Here is a 19499-nt window from a genome sequence, read left to right as displayed (position 1 = left end):
TGTCTATACGACTGGCCTCCTGAAACCAGTTACTCCTCCCTTTCTTCAAAGCACTTTGCTTACACATTATTGTGATTCTCTTGGAAACAAATTTCTTAGCATCTTGAAGAGGTTCTATGAGCTAAGAAAGCTAATGAGGCCTGATCACCATCATCATCACTAAGAGTCAGCCACTGTGCTAAGCATTTTGTAATTATTATCTCATTTGATCCTCACAACAACCCTGGAAGGTAGGTGCTATTATTATCCCCATTTTACAGATAAGAAAATTGAGGCAGGCAGAGGTTAAGTAATTTGCCCAGGGTCATGTTGTTAGTGTCTGGCTTTACATAGAAGATGAAATTTTAGCTAAGACTTGAAGGAAGCCAAAGATCCTTCTTCAGTGCCCAGAGACAGAGATGGAGAGAGGAGAGAGGGAAGGAAGACAGGGAAGGGAAATGGTAGAGGTAGCATGCACTTGAATGGGAACAGATTTAGTGAAGACTTCTCAGGAATGTGGAGCCTTCTCCCTGGAGTGGAGGAGACCTTGGATCCAGGTGTCCATTCCTCCAGAGTCGGGTGATTTCCATATAAAGGTATGTATTGCTTTAGGATCAATGATTCACTAACTCCTCAATGCCTAATGATGTGTATTTTCACGGGCTTTGTAACGTCCAGGAGTGGGAAATTTGAACTGGGTTTCAAAAGGGATTGGTTAGATTTCCCCAAAATGTAAGACCTTGCTTCTCAGCCAATGAGAATAATGGTCGGTGGTGGGAGGGAGATTTTCGTGTCAGGGTCTATATAAAAATGCCATTCTGCTTCTGTAAGCCACCTCTCTACTCCAGCTTTACTGGTGAAGGCACAGCCAGGTCTCTCATGAGGACCGAATAAAGGAGATTTTCTGTTTTTACTTTGAGATGCCTCTGAGTAGTCAATTTGAGTAGGGGTCTTACCATCCCATACACACTGATGGCCTTCCTTGCCACAAAAGAAAAAATTTCTGTTCCCCAAATATAACCAGTGTTTTCTGCACCTCTGATTCTTTGCCATTGTTTTTCCCCATGCCAGAATCTCTTCCCCCCTTCTCTTCCTCAAAGACCAGTTCAAATGCTACCTCCTCCATGAAGTCTTACCCTGTCCCTTTTATCAATAATATACCTTTAGATCTTTGTTTTGCCTCTTTTTGATGCCTAACCCATAGGAATTAGAATTATAAGTTCCTCAGAGGTTGTTTAAGTAATGCTCAATCTGGACAGTAATTTGCTCAGTTTCACAGTGTTAGTAAATGTCAGGATTAGTATTCAAACTCAGGTCTCCTGATTCTAAATCCAGTACTTTTTCCACTCTACCGCACTGTCTTTTTCTACTGAGTTCAATTCAACAAGTGTTCATTAAGCATCTCCTGTATACAGAGACCTCTGCTAGGTGCTGGGGAGATACAATAAGGAGTAAGACAGTCCTCATTGGAGCTTACAATATCAGTAGAAGAATATGTGTGTCTCTAGCTCTAGAATTATTTGTACAAGAACCTCTGGCAAGGGTTTGGGTGGCCACAAAACCCCTGAGATTTGCAGTTCTTCCTAGTGATAGAAAAGAGAAAACTAATGTGAGATCAGCTCTCTAAGAGGAAGATAGTGATAGTTCACTTAAGAGTTACCATGGGAAATTTGTTTGGAATTCTTTAGGAGAGGTGAAAGAAGTGGTGAAGTCATCCCATGGCAACAGCCATTGTTTGTCCCATCTATAGCTCCTTTTTCCAAGATCATGAAAGGTGACTTCTAAATGGACAAGCTGGAAGGTTTGTGACTGTGGGCACTCAATCTGGTCAAAGGAGAAGAGTAGAAAGTTGTGGCATGAGGGTACAAGAAGAGCCACATGAGAAAGAGAAGTGTTTATATTTTTCCAATTATGTGTAAAGACAATTTTTAGCATTCATTTTTACAAAATATTGAGTTCCAAATTTTTCTCCCTCTCTCCCCTCCCCTCTTCCTAAAATGGTAAGCAATTTGATATAGGTTATTCATGTGCTACCATGTAAAACAGATTTCTATATTAGTCACAGTTGTGAAAGAAGAAATAGACCAAAAGGGGAAAAAAAACCCATGAAAAAAATAAAATGAAAATAGTGTGCTTTGATCTACACTTAGACTCTATCAGTTCCTTCTCTGGATGTGAATAACATTTTTCATCATGAGTCATCTTGGATCATTGTATTGCTGAGAAGAGCTAAATCATTCATACTTGATCATCACACACTGTTGTTGTTACTGTGTACAGTGTTCTTCTGGTTTTGCTCTTTTCACTTTGCATCAGTTCATACAAGTCTAAGAAAACAGATCTTTCTTAATCCTATTAGAGAATTTTGATATGTAAAGAAATGGGGCATGGGGGTCAAAATAGGAACCATTTCATAACTACATTTCCAAGTGCAGAATTACTATGAACAAGGACCATAATAAATAAATCTGATTTGTAGACATGAGTCTGACAGTAACAGGATATTCTATTTGTTGTTGCAATGAGAGGAAAAGAGGAAGAAAATGACTCATTTCTTTCTAGCAGTGGTAATGGTAACGTGACGCTATGGTCTATTGGTGAGCAGAGTTGTCGTTCCTTTTCTTTGGTCTCTATTGCTTGTGTGGGTCAACCTACTCTTTCCCAGTTACCCCATTAACTCCTCCCATAGGTTGTGACTATTCTATTTATTCCCTCAGCTTTTCAACTCTGGAGGAATGGTTTTTCCTTCGAACCAGCTTCATAAAGATGGGAAGAGAAAGTGACCAAGGCCTAATTCTTTTTTTTTTCTTAATAGTATTTTATTTTTTCCAATTCCATGTAAAGATAGTTTTCAACATTCATCTTTGTAAGATTTTTGAGCTCCAAATTTTTCTCCCTCCCTCCCTTCCCTACTTCCTCCCAAGACAGCAAGCAATCTCATATAGCTTATACATGTACAATCATTTTTTCACATTAGTCATGTTGTGAAAGAAGACTCAGAACAAAAGGGAAAAAACAAAAACGGAAGTGAAAATAGTATGCTTTGATCAGCATTCAGATTCTATAGTTCTTTTTCTGGATGTGGTCAGCATTTTCCATCATGAGTTCCTTGGAATTGTCTTGGATCATTGCATTGCTGAGAATAGCCAAGTTTATCATAGTTGATCATCACACAGCGTTGCTGTTACTATATACAATGTTCTCCTGGTTCTGCTCACTTCACGCAGCATCAATTCATGTAAGTCTTTCCTGCTTTTTCTGAAATCCCCAAGGCCTAGTTCTCATACCAGTCTCAGCTCATCACAATTTTACTCAGTTAAAGTTGCTAACTCATTACCTAGAAAGCTCTTGGACTAGGTTTTTCCTCTTTATTCTGAGGAACTGTAAAATTGAATCATAAATTCTTTTCACAGTTCTGAGCCCTGGCCAGGGAACAGCCATGGTAAATTTTATCAAAATTGTAAAATCTCACTCCCTCTATCTTTGTCTCTGTCTCTCTCCCATTACTTTTTCTCTACTGCATTTGGATGATAAAAAACATAGATCAGGAAGGCAACAGGTAACCACATTTATCTTAGAAAATCACAGGTAAAGAGAAGGTGAGCAGGAATGGAAACATTATGGAAATAGAACTAATTTTGGGAACAGATTCTGAAAATGGAAAGGTAAAGAGGGAGGTGGGGAATGAGAAGTCATCAGTGCTGGCTCTGGGTGAAGTCACCAAGCAGAGACATTCATCCCTGTCCCTGGAATCTGGTATTGGTGACCTAATGGTTGCAGCTCCCCTCCCACTTTCATGGTTTCTGCCCTCTCATCCCTTTCTTGTCTGATGCTTACTGGGGCTGCTTCCTGACATACCACCTGCTCTGGTGCTCTGTCACGCTCTGATTCTCATTCCAGATCTGTACTCTCTTCTCCTTTCCTTTTTCTTGAAGATAGGATCACTAGCTTGTTATTCAAAATCAGGCCAGATCAGTCACCAGCTCTGGACAGCTTCTCTGGGGCCTGAGGAGGGGAATGCTGGGGATTTCCCTAGTTTCTCACCTCTAGCATCCTCTTAACACACTGAATAAATACTTGTTGAGCAGCAGCTGTATGTATGGCCCTCTGCTAGCTAGACCTGGGCCAGGATTCAAAGGAGTACCCTCAAGAATTGACTTGGTTCAAGCAGCATTTATTCATTGCTTTTGATGTTCAAAGATAGTACTTTGCGAGGTGCTTGGGGGATACAGAGATGAGCCAGACTGCATCTGATGTGATCTGGGCCCCCCAGAAACCCATAGCACCTAGACTCTACCCTTCCTTAACATGCTCAACCTTACACAATAGCTATTCATGTAATTGTGTCATTCCTCACTGCCAGATCCTAAATCCTAAATCTCGGTAAACAAGGCCACAGGGTACTGCGAAGAAAGAAAGAGCCAATTTCATGGAGGAGAAAAGTTGTAAATCATGTCACTCATGCTCAATAGCCTTCAATGGCTCCCTTTTTCTCCATGGAAAAAAAAGTCCAATTTTTAAGTCTGCCCAGTAAAGCTCTTTGTAATCTGGCTTTTGGCCTGAATCTTTCCCAGATCATACCTCCCCACCTCCAACCGCGCCCTCAACTCTGTGACACAGAATTTATTTTGGATATATCTTTACACGCACTTGTCATTTCCCAATAGGCCTAGACCCTGGCACATAGTAGGTATATAAAAATGCTTGTGTATTTGTATCTACCTAGCTTTATCTCTTATTATTTCCTTCCCATTCCAGATGAATTGGTCTACTCTCTGGCTTCCATTCTCCCCACCTTTTCTCATTTTCACAGCATTGAATCATTCAGCCTGATTCCTAGTTAGTTAACTGCTCCATTCCACCCTCTTCCTCCTCCTCCCCCCCACCCCCACCCCCATCCATAACCATAGAAGTCCCTCCATTCCTGCTATTCCTGCGCTACTTTTTTCCCCATCTCCAAGTTAAGTGATCTGTTCTACCCAGATTTCATAGGTTTTGCCAGGAACTCTCTTTGGCCTTGATGTTTACTTTCTATTACAGTAATTTGTGCATTTATCCCTCTTACCACCCCCATTAATCTAAGCATTCTTCCAGCATCTCACTATATCAAAGGACCCAATGCTGGGTCCTGCAGCCTACCTCCGGGTTAGATAATAGGATGGAATTGGGAGGAGGTGGAGAAGAAGGTGGGGGAGAGGCTGGGAAAGAAAGAACTACCGACCTAGTGACTGCCCCGGGTTGGGGCTGGGGGCTGGGGGTGGGAGAAGGGCAGGGCAGGGAGGTCTCCCTCCATTAAATGGAAGAGGCAGGAGGACAAGGATGGGATGGAATGGGGTGGGGAAGCGAGGCGCTTCCATGCTCAAGAATAGGGTCAAGTTCTCATGGCATCTAGTTTCTGCATTTTCAAAAGTATGAAAAGAGACGAATTCATTTGAGGGGCAACTAGGAGGTGAACCACTCAGGACGAGAAAGAAGTCCTACCCAGTCCTTGGGTGCCAAGAAACCCTGGCCTTGGGTGAAGGAGAGATGTGGTGTCTGGAAGGGCAGTCAATAACTTCCTCTGTGTCCTGGGGACATCACTTTTCTGGGCCTCAGATTGAACTCTGTAAAATGGGCTAGTTGGTGATCCTTTACACCTCTGGTATCATACGTTCTGTTCTTGCATCTTTTTTAACGAAGGTCTCGAACTTTCTTTTCAAATACATTATGAAAGTGCAACTAACTATTTTAAACTTCACACTTTTCTGTGCCACCTGGAAATAGAAGGAAAATGCAGAGAAGGGGGCGAAAATATGCCACAAAGGGAGGTTCCATTTATACAGAATATATACAAAGCCAATTCTGGGGCCAGGGTTGAAGGAAAGCTTAGAGTATATAGAACTTTTAATCACTTTTTGTCATTTTAGGAAGGGACTCCAAAGTCAATATCCAAGACTTGACCCCTTTCTGACCTAACACTGGTTCCACACAAAGTTAATAGGGGAACAGGAAAACCTATTCATCCAAATCAGAGAACATATACAAAGAAGAACTGTTATCAGATAATACCGAGTGAAGGAGCTGTCCCATGGAGATGGAGATGATTCAGGTCCATCAAGAGAAAGTGTCCTTGATCTCACCCAAGTGAAAACTCCTCAGAGCTCTTGAAAGCAAGCTGGGAATAAGGACATGATAGGGTCAGCCTCCTTCATCCTCTTTCTGGAAGCTGGAAGTTGGCTTGACCCTATGCTGAAAGACTTGGAGAGTCCTGAAGCAGTACTCCTGCTTTAAAGATTCCAAGGGGTGGGGGAGCAGGGGGCCAGTGCCTGACTGAGAACTGAAGTTCTGGCCTTTAGCCAACTCCATCTGCCCCCCCCCCCCCCCCCCCGCCCCGGCTCCACCAATAAGGAGAGTCTCATACTAATGAGCTTTGGGACAGGAATTATGTATATAGGTTGGAATTTGTCTTGAGCTTTGAAGGGAACTAGGTAGCAATGGATAGCACCTGGACCTGCAGTCAGGAAACCCTGAGTTCAAATTCAACTGCTATCACTTACTAGCTATGCCACTGTAGGCAAGTCATTTAGCCCTGTTTGCCTCAGTTTCCTCATCTGTCAAATCAACTGGAGAAGGAGATGGCAAACCACTTCAGTACCTTTGCTAAGAAAACACCAAATGGGGTCACAAAGAGTCAGACACGACTCAACAACAATAGTGTTCTGAATGAAACAAAGACTGATGGGAAATCAGTCCAGAACAGGGGTTCCTAACCTTTTATGTGGCATGAACCTCTTTTGGAATCCTGTGGACCCATTCTACTAATGATGTCTTTAAAAGCATAAAATAAAATATGTAAGATTGCAAAGGAACCAATTATATTGAAATGTTGCTGTTGTTCAGTCCAACTCTCCATGACCCCATGAACCACAGCACTCTAATGTGGTCCATAGGATTTTCCTGGCAAAGATACTGGACTTATTTGCCATTTTCTTCTCCAGTGGATTAAGGCAAACAGAGTCCCAGGGTCACACTGCTAAGTGTCCGAGGTCACATGTGAACTCAGATCTTCCTGACTCCAGACCCAGAGCTCTATCCACTCTGCCACCTACCTGCCCTAAATATACTGGAGTGATTTGTCATTTCTTTTAAATTGAAATACAGTTAACTAAGAAGTTTGTGTTTTTGTTTTGTAGTTCAAGAATGCCAAACCAAGAACCCCTGGTCTACCAAAATATATTGACATTAGATTGCGAAGAACTTTAAAAGCCAGAAGAGATTACATTTTATCCCAGATGCAAAGATATTATTGGAGCTTCCTGGTCAGGGGAACAATCTGGTCAGGCTTGGATTTGGCCTGTGTATGAAAATGCTAGCTGTTATTATTAAACGAGGAACAGCTTAACTACTCAAAACTCAATCACTTTGACCTTCATCTGGGTATATGAAAGTTCATGAAGTCGAAGCTGAGAGCCACCATCTGTGATATAAACCCCATAGGCAGAATTGAGACGTGCCTTTCTGAATATATCCTACAGGTCTCCAAATTAATGCCAGCATTATCGTTGACTTGATCAAAACTGAGTAGTGATTAGCATGACTGATCATGATGCTTTTGTAAGAACTGAGTTGATTACATTGATTTGGGGACTGTTATTGTATCATTGTATTAGTGGCAAGTAGGTGAATAGAGCTGGGCCAGGAGTCAGAAAGATTTAAATTCAATTCCAGCCTCAGACACTTAATAGCTGTGTGACCCTGGGCAAATCACTCAAGCTCTATTTGCCTCAGCTCCTCATCTGTAAAATGAGAACATAGTGGAGAAGGATGGCAAACCACTAAAACCCCACTGAGTCCATGGGGTCACATAGAGTAGGGCACAACTGAACAACAATTATATTCATGTATACATATGTGGCTGGAACAGGGGGCCCCAACTGAAAAAAAAATGCTGATGCCTTTGTTTGGATGTGTCTTGTCCATGTGGAAATTTTGTTCAATGCCCAGTATCATGGTAATGTCAAGATTCATTTCAATTCAACAAGCATTTTTTTACTTAAAAATTTTTTATTAATGTCTTTTATTTTTATGTCATTTTCATTTCTAAATTAATTCCCTCTCTTATCCCTTTCCATAGAGCCATCCCTTGTAATGAAGAATAAAAAAGAGGAAAAGAAACAGTTCAGTAAAATTAACCAAACGAAAACCAAATCTGACTGCATAGATGGTGATCCACATCTGTGGATCTTTGTACCTTTCTATAAGTAAAAAAAAGGAGGAAGAATGGGATGCATTTTCTCCTCTTATTCTGGGTCAAAGGACAACAAGCATTTTATTAAGGTTTTATTGTGTGTGGCTGCACTGTGCTCAGCTGAGGACATGGAAACAAAAACCAGTGAGTGCCACTCTCAAGAAGCTTACCTGGGAAGAGGGGACGGGACAGCAGAACATGAAGGTGGTAAGTAACACAAAAGGTGATATTTCAAATGGGCAGAAAACTAACAACTTTGGCTCTCTAGGAAGGCTCACATAAAAGGTGACTCTTAAGCAGAGCCTTGAAGGTCACCAAGAATTGCAACGAGTAGCAAGCAGTGAGGAGGGAGAGCATTGGCATGGCAGGAAAAGGAAGGAAAGGGACTAAGTGTATATTAAGCCTCTATTATGAGTCAGGAGTTGTGCTAAGTGCTTTACAGATATCATCTCATTTGAGAGAATGGGATGTGAGAGTTGGAAATATACAAACAGAAATTATAAGCAGAAATAACAAACAGAAAGACTGATAGGGCTTCCAATTGTCTGACCATAGACAGTACATATGTTGTTATCAGACAAAGAAGCACCAAAATCTGGGTTTTCAAAATGGGGGGGTGGGAGGGAGCTTCTTAAAATGGCCTCCCAGAGTCTCATCTGGCACAGGAACCTTCTTCCAAAAAATTGTTGTTGTTGTTGTGTTCGTCCTTCATTGCTGAAGAAGACCATGCCATCAGAGAAATGATGACATGACTTGCACTTGACTTTGTTTTGAGTGAGAGAGGGCCGTGCAGGTCACCAGCCTCACTTCTCCTCCAGAGCCATCTGGATCCAAAAAATAAGCCCCAAAGCAAAACCTCACCTTAGAGTATATATACTCTTTTCCTTGTGATCCAGTACCTCATTAGAAATTAACAAAAGATGTCTGAGGTCTATTAATGGTCGGGGAAGAGGTTTAACTCTTCCCCCTACCCACCGTTAATTTTATATTAACCTTAGAGGCACTTCAAGTATCCCCTTTCCTTAACACTCTTGCTTACTAGATGTGGAAACAATCAATTTTGTCCTTGCTCCTGATCAATCTACTTACCTATCACTATACCCACCATCCCTGTAACTTTTCAAACCCTTACCACTATTTATTCCCCTCTATATGTGACCTCCCCCATTACAATGTAAACTTCTTGGGGGCAGGGACTCTCTCAATCTCTCTCTCTCTCTCTCTCTCTCTCTCTCTCTCTCTCTCTCTCTCTCTCTCTCTCTCTCTCTCTCTATATATATATATATATATATATATATATATATATATATATATATATCTGTCTGTCTCTTTATCTCTCTGTCTCTGTCTCTCTGTCTCTCATTTGTTATAACTCAATATTGAATTATAACCTAGACCCCTAGACTTGTACCAGGGCATTGCAATGGGCATAGGAGTCAAATGGCAGCTTTGTTACCCACTACCCAGTTCAAGGTCACAGATCCAGAGGGGACCGAGAAGAGGATGCAGGCTTTCTGGGGAGGAAAAGGGAAGGGAATATATTCAGAAATAGAAATGATATAAAGAAAAATAAATAAAAATTAAATAAAAAATATTAAAACAAAAACAAAAAACTTCTGTTAAACTAAAACATTGACTATGTCTGAACACATATGCCTAATTCTGCATTTTTTTGCCAAGCATCCATATTCTAAAGTTATAATTAGTTACTGTGCATTGATGCATTGATCAGAGTTTTGAGATCTTGCAGTGTTTTGTTTTGTTTTTATATATGAGTGTCTCCCTCATGTCAATCATCCTCCTGGATCTGCTTTCTTCACTCTGTGTCAGTTCACACGAGTCTTCCCAAGTTTCTCCGAATTCCTCATAGTGCTTATTTCTTTTAGCATTGTCAACAAGCATTTATTAAGCACCCTCTTAGGTGATACCAGGCACATGCTAGGCACTATGTAATGATCCTTCATGACATTTATAGAGTATAATTTGTTCAGGTATACCCCACTCATTGGGTACCCACTTTCCTTCTAATTCTTTGTTACTACAAGAAAACAGTAGCACTTTCCTTTGAATAAATCAGCCACAGGTCTCAAACTTATTATATACCTCTCCTGTCATTCTGTGTCTTTTCCATATCAGCTCTAGAGTGTGCACTTGACCTGGGTACAAATTCATCAAGATAGGCTTTTATAACCATTGATTTAACAGGCTTTGGACACACTAACTGCCTCCTCATACCTCAGGCTGGATCAGACATAAGTCAGATATAAGAACTCTGTGGTAGAAAACCAACTTTTCTCAACTCGAACTCCTCAACCAGTAGCTTATCTTCAGAAGAGCTGTGTTACTCCCTGTGGGTCAATCCTTTCTCTTGGTCAATATCACTTTGACTAAATACTAGGCTTGCTGCCAGTAATTGTAGGCAATTTAGGCAGGAAAGATTGGCTCTGGGCTACAGAAACCACTTCCACATTTGGCCTGACTTCCCAAGGAAGCCCCAGACTCTTGGTTGTGCTTACATTAGTGACCCTGTGCTTTTTTATAGTAGTAACCCTGCCCCTTTTGTGTCACAGATTGACTTCATCTCCTCAGTGAAATCATCATGATTTCTGATGTATGGAATGTAAGGAACTGAGTTTTCATATTCTCACTGGCTCTCCATGGTCAATAATGTATGGTGAACCCATGAAGGAACACAAGAGCTACCCACTTTTTGCTTGTGGCGTGCCAGCTTAAGGTTTCTCGAGACATATATATTATAAGAAATGGATATTTCTCTCTTGTATTTAATAAATAATTATTGTATTAGGACCAAGGTTTTTTCCCTTTTCTTCTTCTTCATCCAAAAACGAAGCAGTGTGGGAAATCTCTCTTAGAGATTTACTCAAGCCAAGCTCTAATCAAACAGTAAAAGTAATTCTAAGTTTGAGCTAATGGATATATAGGAATATATCCATTGTTTACTCTGACAAGTCTAGAAAAATGTTGATTTTCCCTATTTTCAAGACAGGTATATGGAAATTGATGTCTTTTTGACCAATATTTGAGTGACCTAAGTCATGTACCCCAAGAACTTCATTTTAATATAGCCCACACTGGTCTTTGTGTTAACCAGTCCAAGTTGATTGTCACCCCTCAGGAGCACCTTCTCTTTGAAGGACTTATGAACTGTGACCCCACTGCCATTAGGGGTCTTTGTTCTAAGAGAAATGGTCAAATGACCATCCTTTTATTAATAATCTGCTGGTCTTATTTTTTTTTTTTAATGTTTAACAATCACTGCCATACAATTGAGATTTTATCCCCCCCCCACTTACCCCCCGCTACCCCCCTCCCTCCCCACGACTGCATACAATTCTGTATAGATTCTACATATACTTTCCTATTGAGTATATTTTCACTATAGTCATGCTATGTAGTCAGACTAAAATAAATGGTCTTATTAATAAAATGATTAAATTAACCAAAAACTATGTCTCTTGAACCTTTTTAAATGTCCCATATATATTTATATATATGTGTGTAAACACATACATATATATATGTACACATACATACACTATATATATATATGCCCACACATACACACATACATGTGTGTGTGTATATTTCAGTTCTTGTTGCCCATCAATGCTTAATATCAAGCTCCATACCCATAATCTTGAAATTTATTGACAGTATACTCCAAGGCCAAGAACCCCAACTAGTGAATGGGACTCTGTGTCTGTTGTTATTATATTGTATTTGCTAGTCTCCTACTACCAAATATAATGAGCTACTGGTAGTTCAGTTCCTGGTTTAAAATAAAAACAACAACCACCCTGATCCTAAACCTTCCAGGATGCTGTCAGTCTGTGACAAAAAGAGATTGTTTGCATCTGCAAAAGGTGGCCCCAGAGCATATGTGGTCCAACTAATTAAATCTTTTAAAGAGTCTAATCACTCTTCTCATTCTAATGATCTCCCAATACTTCACACCAGAGAGTCTAGGCCAAGTTTCCCTCTTCTACTCTGCTATCTATGGCTTTTCTCAGCTATAGATCCAAAAATTAGATCACTGAGAGGCTTTGCAACACCAAAAGATTTTAGGACTCTGATGGCAATGTCCTTCACAAAGTCCTTCTCCCAAGGAGGACGGGAAGATGTGACCAAATGGTGGACCAATTGGTAACAGTGTAATGAAACTCAACTAGATCTAGAAAATGTATCAGACTAATTCCTGATTGGGAAAATCTAGAAAAAGTCAGAGTCATTTTTTCCAGTTCAGGTCAGTGTAAGGAGACAGACACTGAGGATCGGTTGGGATAGGAATATACTAAGATGAGCACTCCAATAATCAGGGAAAGCTGTGCACCTGAGCAAGAGAAGCTCCAAGACACACATATGGGGCACCCCTAGACTCATATTAAGACATTGCAATAGAGATAGGTGCCAACTGGAAGCTTTGTTACTCACTGTCCAGGATCACAGATCCAAAGTGAGAAGAGGACCTGAGCAGGGAAGCACTGTTCCTGGGTAAGGAAGCCCTGAGTGATGTTTTGAGAAAGGAGGAAGTTCAAAAGCCAGTAGTAGAAATAGAAGCAGCAGTGTGGCTCAATTCCCAACCACAGGGCAGGGTCTTACTTCCAGCATCTACCCCAACCTTCAGAGGAATAACCATGAAAGTCATTTCATATTAAACGGGAATCCATAGTTCTGGCACTCTAAACCAACAGTGCTTTCCAACTGGTAGATAGGAGCTAAATCCAGTAGCAGCCTCCTCTTGCACAAACTCAAACCCAGGTCAGGAATTTCCAGAGCTCAGACTGACAGGGGTGGGAGTTGGGGGTTAACAATCAGATCAGGATTAGGATCTGGATCTGGTCACTTTGGAAGCCTTGAAAGCTTGTAGGTTCATAGCCTACCTTAACACTCCAGAAATGACAACACTCAATACCCCTAGGTCAAAGAAAAAACATTGCAAGCAGGAAGAAAGAAAGAATTTCAGTACCAAGGAGTCATACCATGGATCATATATTACCTTGTAGCCATTACTATAAAGAAGAGGAGAAGTTGGAACAAGAAATTCTAGAAGGCTATAGGCTTACAACCGAGAATAATTTACCCAGAAAAATTGAGTACAATGCTACAGGGAAGGAAATGGATCTTTAATGAAATAAAGGACTTTCAATCAATCAATATTTACTAAGTGCCTACTGTGTGCCAGGCACTATGTTAAGCACTGGGGATGCAAAAGGAGGCAAAAGACAGTGTTTATTTTCAAGGAATTTACTATCTAATAAGGGAGACAACATGCAAATGATACATACAAAGCAAGCTATATATGAGATAAATAGGAAATAATTAACAGAGAGAAGACATTAGAATGAAGAGGGGTTGGGAAAAGCTTCCTGGAGGAGGTGGGATTTTAGTTGAGATTTAAAGGAAGCTAAGGAGATTAGTAATCACAGCAGAGGAGGGGAGAGCATTCCAGGCATGGGGGACTTTCGAGCATTCCTGATGAATAGATAGAACTGCATAGAAACTTTGAAGCCCAAACACAAGAATTAAGAGAAACATAAAAAGGTAAACATAAATGAACAGTGAAAAAGGACCAAGGATAAACTACATTCAAATATGGGAAGATGTGTCCCCTCAGAACTCTATCATCAGAATTCATGGAGTCCAATCAGGCAAGGGAGTAATTCTGTTACATCTTGGTGATCTTAAGAAAAGAATGGAAAGAGAAGGGGGGAGGGGGCAGTGGTAAGAGTAGGGTGAGGAAGAAGTTTAAGGAAAATTATTTCATATAATCAGGGTGCACAAATAGACATCTATATAAAAAGGAGGAAGTTGGGGAAATGACTGATACTTGAAGGTCATTCTCATCTGAACTGGTCAAAAGAAGGAAGATGATGCACATACACACACACACAGACACATACATACCCACACTCAGGTATATATTTCACTCAACAGGAAAATAAAAGGGAAAAGGGAAAAGAGAGAAGGAAAAATTAGAGAGAGGGGCTATTAACGGAGGGATTAGTCCTAAGTAAAATAAACTCTCAGGATGTATAAAAATATTCTTCTTTTTGATGTGGCAAAGACTCAGAGGGTGTGCCTATAAATTGGAGAATGAATTAACAAGTTATAGTATATAAATATGATGTAATATTTACTGTGCTAAACTCTTATCAGGGGATTGATGATGAAACATGCTACCCACTTCCTGACAGAGAAGTAAAAGACTCAGAATGCATAATGAGACATTTTTTTTAAACAAGGCCAATGTGGAAATGTTTTAATGAGTTTTGTTTTTCTTATCTTCCTCATTGGGAGTAGGGGAGGGTGGAAGGGTATAAAGACAAAGATTGGTTGATCTTTAAAATAAAAAAAATATTTCCAGGTACTGTTAAACCCCAGAAACATCTCCAATTCCTGATAATTCTGCAAATATGATCAGGTAAAGAACACTTCTGTTTTCTCAGGCTCAGTATTCTCTTCTAAGATACTATGTGAATCATGTATAAAAGGGAAGGGGTGCTCCAATTAGTGTAAACAAAGGAGACCCAAAGGACTTCATTCAATCAATCAAATATTAAATAAAATTAATAATAAAATGTTAATAAAAATTAATCACCTTAAAAACTAGGTGTGGATAAGTTCTGGACACTTATACTGAATCAATCAATCAAAAATGAAAACTAGGTATGAACAATTCTTTGTCAATTTGAAAAGTACTTTGATTATTGGATGATAGTACAGGAAATATATTGGAAACTGGTTGAAGGAACTTGACCCTCCACTGGGCCTATTTATATTACATTAGACCAGTTTAAAGTAGAGCAGTCCAGCAGTATAATTCCTGCAAAAATTTTCTAGCTGAATAATCCAGCAGCGAATGGATCAAATTTTGATAGAAGGGATTGCCCTGGAGGGGAGGAGACAGGATTGAGTTTCATAGATCACGTGACAACTTTGTGAATTTTGAAAGATTTGAAGATTTGGACTTCTCATCACTGTCAAGAGTAGGGTCCTCATAATATCTGTGGTTGATGACAATGTCTGCACCAGTAGCTGAGATTGCCAAGGACAAATAAGATACGCTGAAGAAAGGATGCTCTAGGCTCCACAAGGGCATTGACCCTCAGAGCCCAGTAGAGAAGTACACCCAAGGGGAAACCTCCTGAGGTCTCCCCCAAGAGAGAAATGGACTTCCAGTAAGTAGGAGCCATGAATTATGCTTTCCACATGTGCTTTGGTCTGCCCTGGATCTTGGGTGTGTCAGAGTGTGCCCCCGATCTGGAAAAGAAAATTTTGTACTGTTCTTACTATAGTAACTTTCTAAAAGCTAATTAACTCTGGCTGGCTAAGTGATAACCAGTGGGAAGCACAATGGGTGAGGACTGATGAGCATCAGTGCTAGAATTCCCAGCCCCTCAGGGTCATCCCTAAAACTTGGAGGGGAGTAGGAATCAACAAACTCCCCTCTGGTGACCTTGCCTGCCCAGAATGAAGTGAGATTTGGGAGAGGGGATGGGGCTGTTACACATATATTTGACAGGAGTTTGACAGGATCAATTCTTGTCAATTGACAATTTTAGACCAGCAGCTTCTAGCTAATGGAATGCTGCCTTCTCCTTCTGTTCTTCTGACATCTTCATAATATAATGAAAACATATGTATAAGTAAACCAACACTCCGGGTCATTTAATGTCACCAACCACCTTTTCTAAGAATCACTAAAAAGTGTCAGGGTCTCTAGAAATCCCTTGAGTCAGAACTCAAATTGATAGAATCTCACTGAACAAATGAAGACTGTCTTCTTATCTTTCTCCACCTTGTAGGGAGCTGATGTTAGCCAGTATGCAAGGAACCTCCAGGGACTGTCACATGTTATTTCAGGTTCAAGCCTTCATACCTAAAAGAAATCCTGAATATGAGAAGTGTAGAAAAACTTTAAGTTATAACTCAGTTTTTATTTTCCGTCATAGTCTACCCAAGAGAGAAATGCTACGAATGTAAACAGTAGTAAAGCCTTTACTGGAAATACAGCTCATATTAGTCATTTCAGAATCCACAATGGGGAAACCTCATGAGAGGAAAGAATACGAGAAAGCCTTCACTAGAGAAATAGAGTCCTTATGGATAGATCAGCAGAGAATCCACATAGAGAGAAAACTATGAATGAAAGGCATGTGGGAAAGCCTCCAAGAGCAATACTGAGACCTTAATTAAGTGTCACAATTGTGAGAAAGCATTCAGATATGTACAGGTAATCTGCATCAGAGAATTCACTGTAGAAGAAAAGCCTTATGAACATGCTAAGAGTGAACCTCTTGAATTGACAACTTAACATATTGATAACCATATGAGAAGAAAAGCTTTTGAAATTATTTGTAATTATTGAGAAAAACTGTCAAAACAATCTTTCTTGTCACTGCTTTGCTCAAAAACTTCAATGGTTTCCTCTGGCCTACAGGATAACATCATTACCATCATCATCCTCAACAACAGCTAGCATTTCTATAGTTCTTTAAGGTTTGCAAAAGGCTTTACAGATATCTCACTTTACTTCACAATATCCCTGGAAAATTGGGTGTTATTGTAATCTCTGTTTTATAGATAAGGAAACTGAGGCAGATTAAGAGGTTAAGTGACTTGCCAAGGATCACACAGCAAATAAGTGTCTGAGGTCAGATTTGAACTCATGAAGATGAGTCTTCTTGACTTTAGGCTTAGCATTCTATCTACTGTATCCCCTACCTGCCACAGAATAGATACTGATCTATGATGGTAAAGGGAGTTTTCTTTTCAGGATTTTCCTCTGCAATGAAATTTCAAGTCTGACCCCGAAGTAAATATGACAGAATTCCAAGTTATAGCTGAAAAACCGTGGGGCTATAGCTTAGTGAGAAGCTAGGAAGGTCTGAAGATGGGAGTTCTGTTCTTAGATAAGTCACTAATTGTTCCATGACCTCAGACAAGTTACTTCCAGGCCTCAGCTTTTCCTTATGCTAAACAGAGTTAATTATATCAACCTTCCCTCCATCAAAGTGCAGCTGGGTAGATGAAACATCTGCGTGCTTGGACGTTTGCAAATTATTTCAAAGGATAACAGTACTATATTAGCATAAGGGCTTGGTATGATTGCATGGTAAAATACGAAGGTGTGTTTTTTTAGATTTATTTAGTTATGAGGGCTTATTTAGCATCGTTGTCCTTTATTTCTTCATCCTTGTTCGATGTTTCAGTTCTCTTTATATCAATTTATCGATCAATATTTATTAAACACTTACTATATATCAGGAAGTATTAGCAATACAAAGGGAGGCAAAAGACAGCCCCTGAGTTCGAGGTGCTTAAAATGTAATGTTTCAGTGTCAACCATCACTGAGTTCACAGAAAGACAAAATTAAGTTGCATGTGTATATTTACTTCTTTCAAAACTTGTGTCACATGCATATAGAAATATACATGGGAACTTATAAACCCAAGGATGCACAGACAAAAGAATATTTTATATCTTCAAAGAAATTCCCTCTCATCCCTCCCTCCCTTCATGGCTCAGAATGCCTATATCAGCTAAAATGATAGTCTCCATATATGTTAACCATAATATCAGAAAGGAATTTCTTAAGTGGATTGGTTTTAAATACAATAAGATAGGAAGAGGGTTAAAGGGTCAATTGAAATTACAGATTGAGGGTATCTGTGTTTCTTTTGTCATTAATGTGACATGATATAACATAACATAGTATATGTCTATAAAATACCAAGATAAGAAAAGCCCCATTATTCAAGATAGTGTCTGGTTCAAGGTGCCTTGTCTTTGGCTCCTGGACAGCTTCACCAGGCCTTGCAGTGGCTGACACGAGAAGGGGCATTTGGGGTTCACTCAGAGAGTAAAGCAAAGCATGTCTGTTATGCCAGAGTATTATGGTAGGTTAAGCTCAGAGCAGGCCAAGCTGTCTCTCCTGATTGACCAATTCATGTTTTAGATCTTTCTCAGGTCTTGGGGGTTCAAAATGGTTTGGGGAGGGGTCTACAGTATTCAGCTCATGCTATAATAGGAGATGGGCAACTAGGTGGGCAATGGATAGAGTTCTGGGCCTGAAGTAAGAAAGGTGCATCTTCCTGAATTCAAATCTGGCCTATGACACTTACTAGCTGTGTGACCCTAGGAAAGTCCCTTAATTCTATTTGTCTTGTTTCCTCAACTGTAAAATGACTTGGAGAAAGAAATGGGAAACCACTCCTATGGTTTCCTAAAAAAACCCTAAATGGGGTCACAAAGAGTTGGACATGGCTGAACAGCATCAGTTATAAGAGATATGAGCCATGAGAGAATGTTTGTAAAGTGCTTAGTACAATGGTGGGAACTTAGAAGGAACTTAATAAATTCTTGTTCCTTCCCCTTCTCCTCCCCCACTCCTCCTCTCCTTCCCCGCCCTCCCCCGCTTCACCCCCCCCCCCGCCCCGTACTCTTTTGCACAGGGTCAGTTGGACCATTCAGGCAACTTTCTCTCTTATGATAAAGATAATCCCTTCTTCCATCTTGGCCCTATCCTATCTAGAATCTGTTATTAAGCTCTTTGCTGCATAAAAGGAAAAAGAGTCACTCATTTCTTCAGGTTACTTTTCCAAAAATTCTGCCAAAGATTCAGAATAGGGGAACTAGGTGGCACAGGACCTGGAGTCAGGAGGACTTAAGTTCAAATGCAAGAGTTCAAATCTCACCTCAGACACTTCACACTCACTAGTTGTGTGACCTTGGGCAAGTCACTTAACCCCAATTGCCTCATCCTGGGTCATCTCCAGTCATCCTGATGAATATCTGGTCACTGGATTCAGATGGCTCAGAAGGAGAAAGTGAGGCTGGTGACCTGCACAGCCCTCCCTCACTCAAAGCAAAGTCAAGTGCAAGTCATGTCATTATTTATCTGATGGCATGGTCTTCTTCAGCAACCAAGGACAAACACACGTGTGCACACACACACACACACACAGATACTGTGTGTGACCCTGGGCAAGTCACATGATCCTGTTTGCCCCAGTTTTCTCACTTTTAAAATGAATTGAAGAATGAAATGACATACCACTCCAGCATCTTTGCCAAGAAATCCCCCAGATGGGATCAGTCAGTCATGACTGTAACAACCAAACAACAAAAGATACAGAATGAAATTAATATCCCATGATAACATTGACCTTAAATTTTATCCTAGTAATCAAGTCCTGTTGTCTTTAGTGCATAAACCCAGCTGTGGCCTAGATCTGAACCTAAACACTCAAGAAGCATTTATTAAGAGTT

General features: G+C 40.3%; 1 pseudogene; it reads right to left on the bottom strand.

Annotated features, from left to right (window-relative positions):
* The window catches only part of LOC140522758 (dnaJ homolog subfamily A member 1-like), a 44661-nt pseudogene that overhangs the window by 7416 nt on the left and 17746 nt on the right, over nt 1–19499 (bottom strand).

This window comes from Notamacropus eugenii, chromosome 2 (genome assembly GCF_028372415.1).
Source record: "Notamacropus eugenii isolate mMacEug1 chromosome 2, mMacEug1.pri_v2, whole genome shotgun sequence".
Classification (NCBI taxonomy): Eukaryota; Metazoa; Chordata; class Mammalia; order Diprotodontia; family Macropodidae; genus Notamacropus; species Notamacropus eugenii.
Note: the sequence above shows the minus strand (reverse complement) of the source record. Positions and strands in the feature narration are given on the sequence as shown.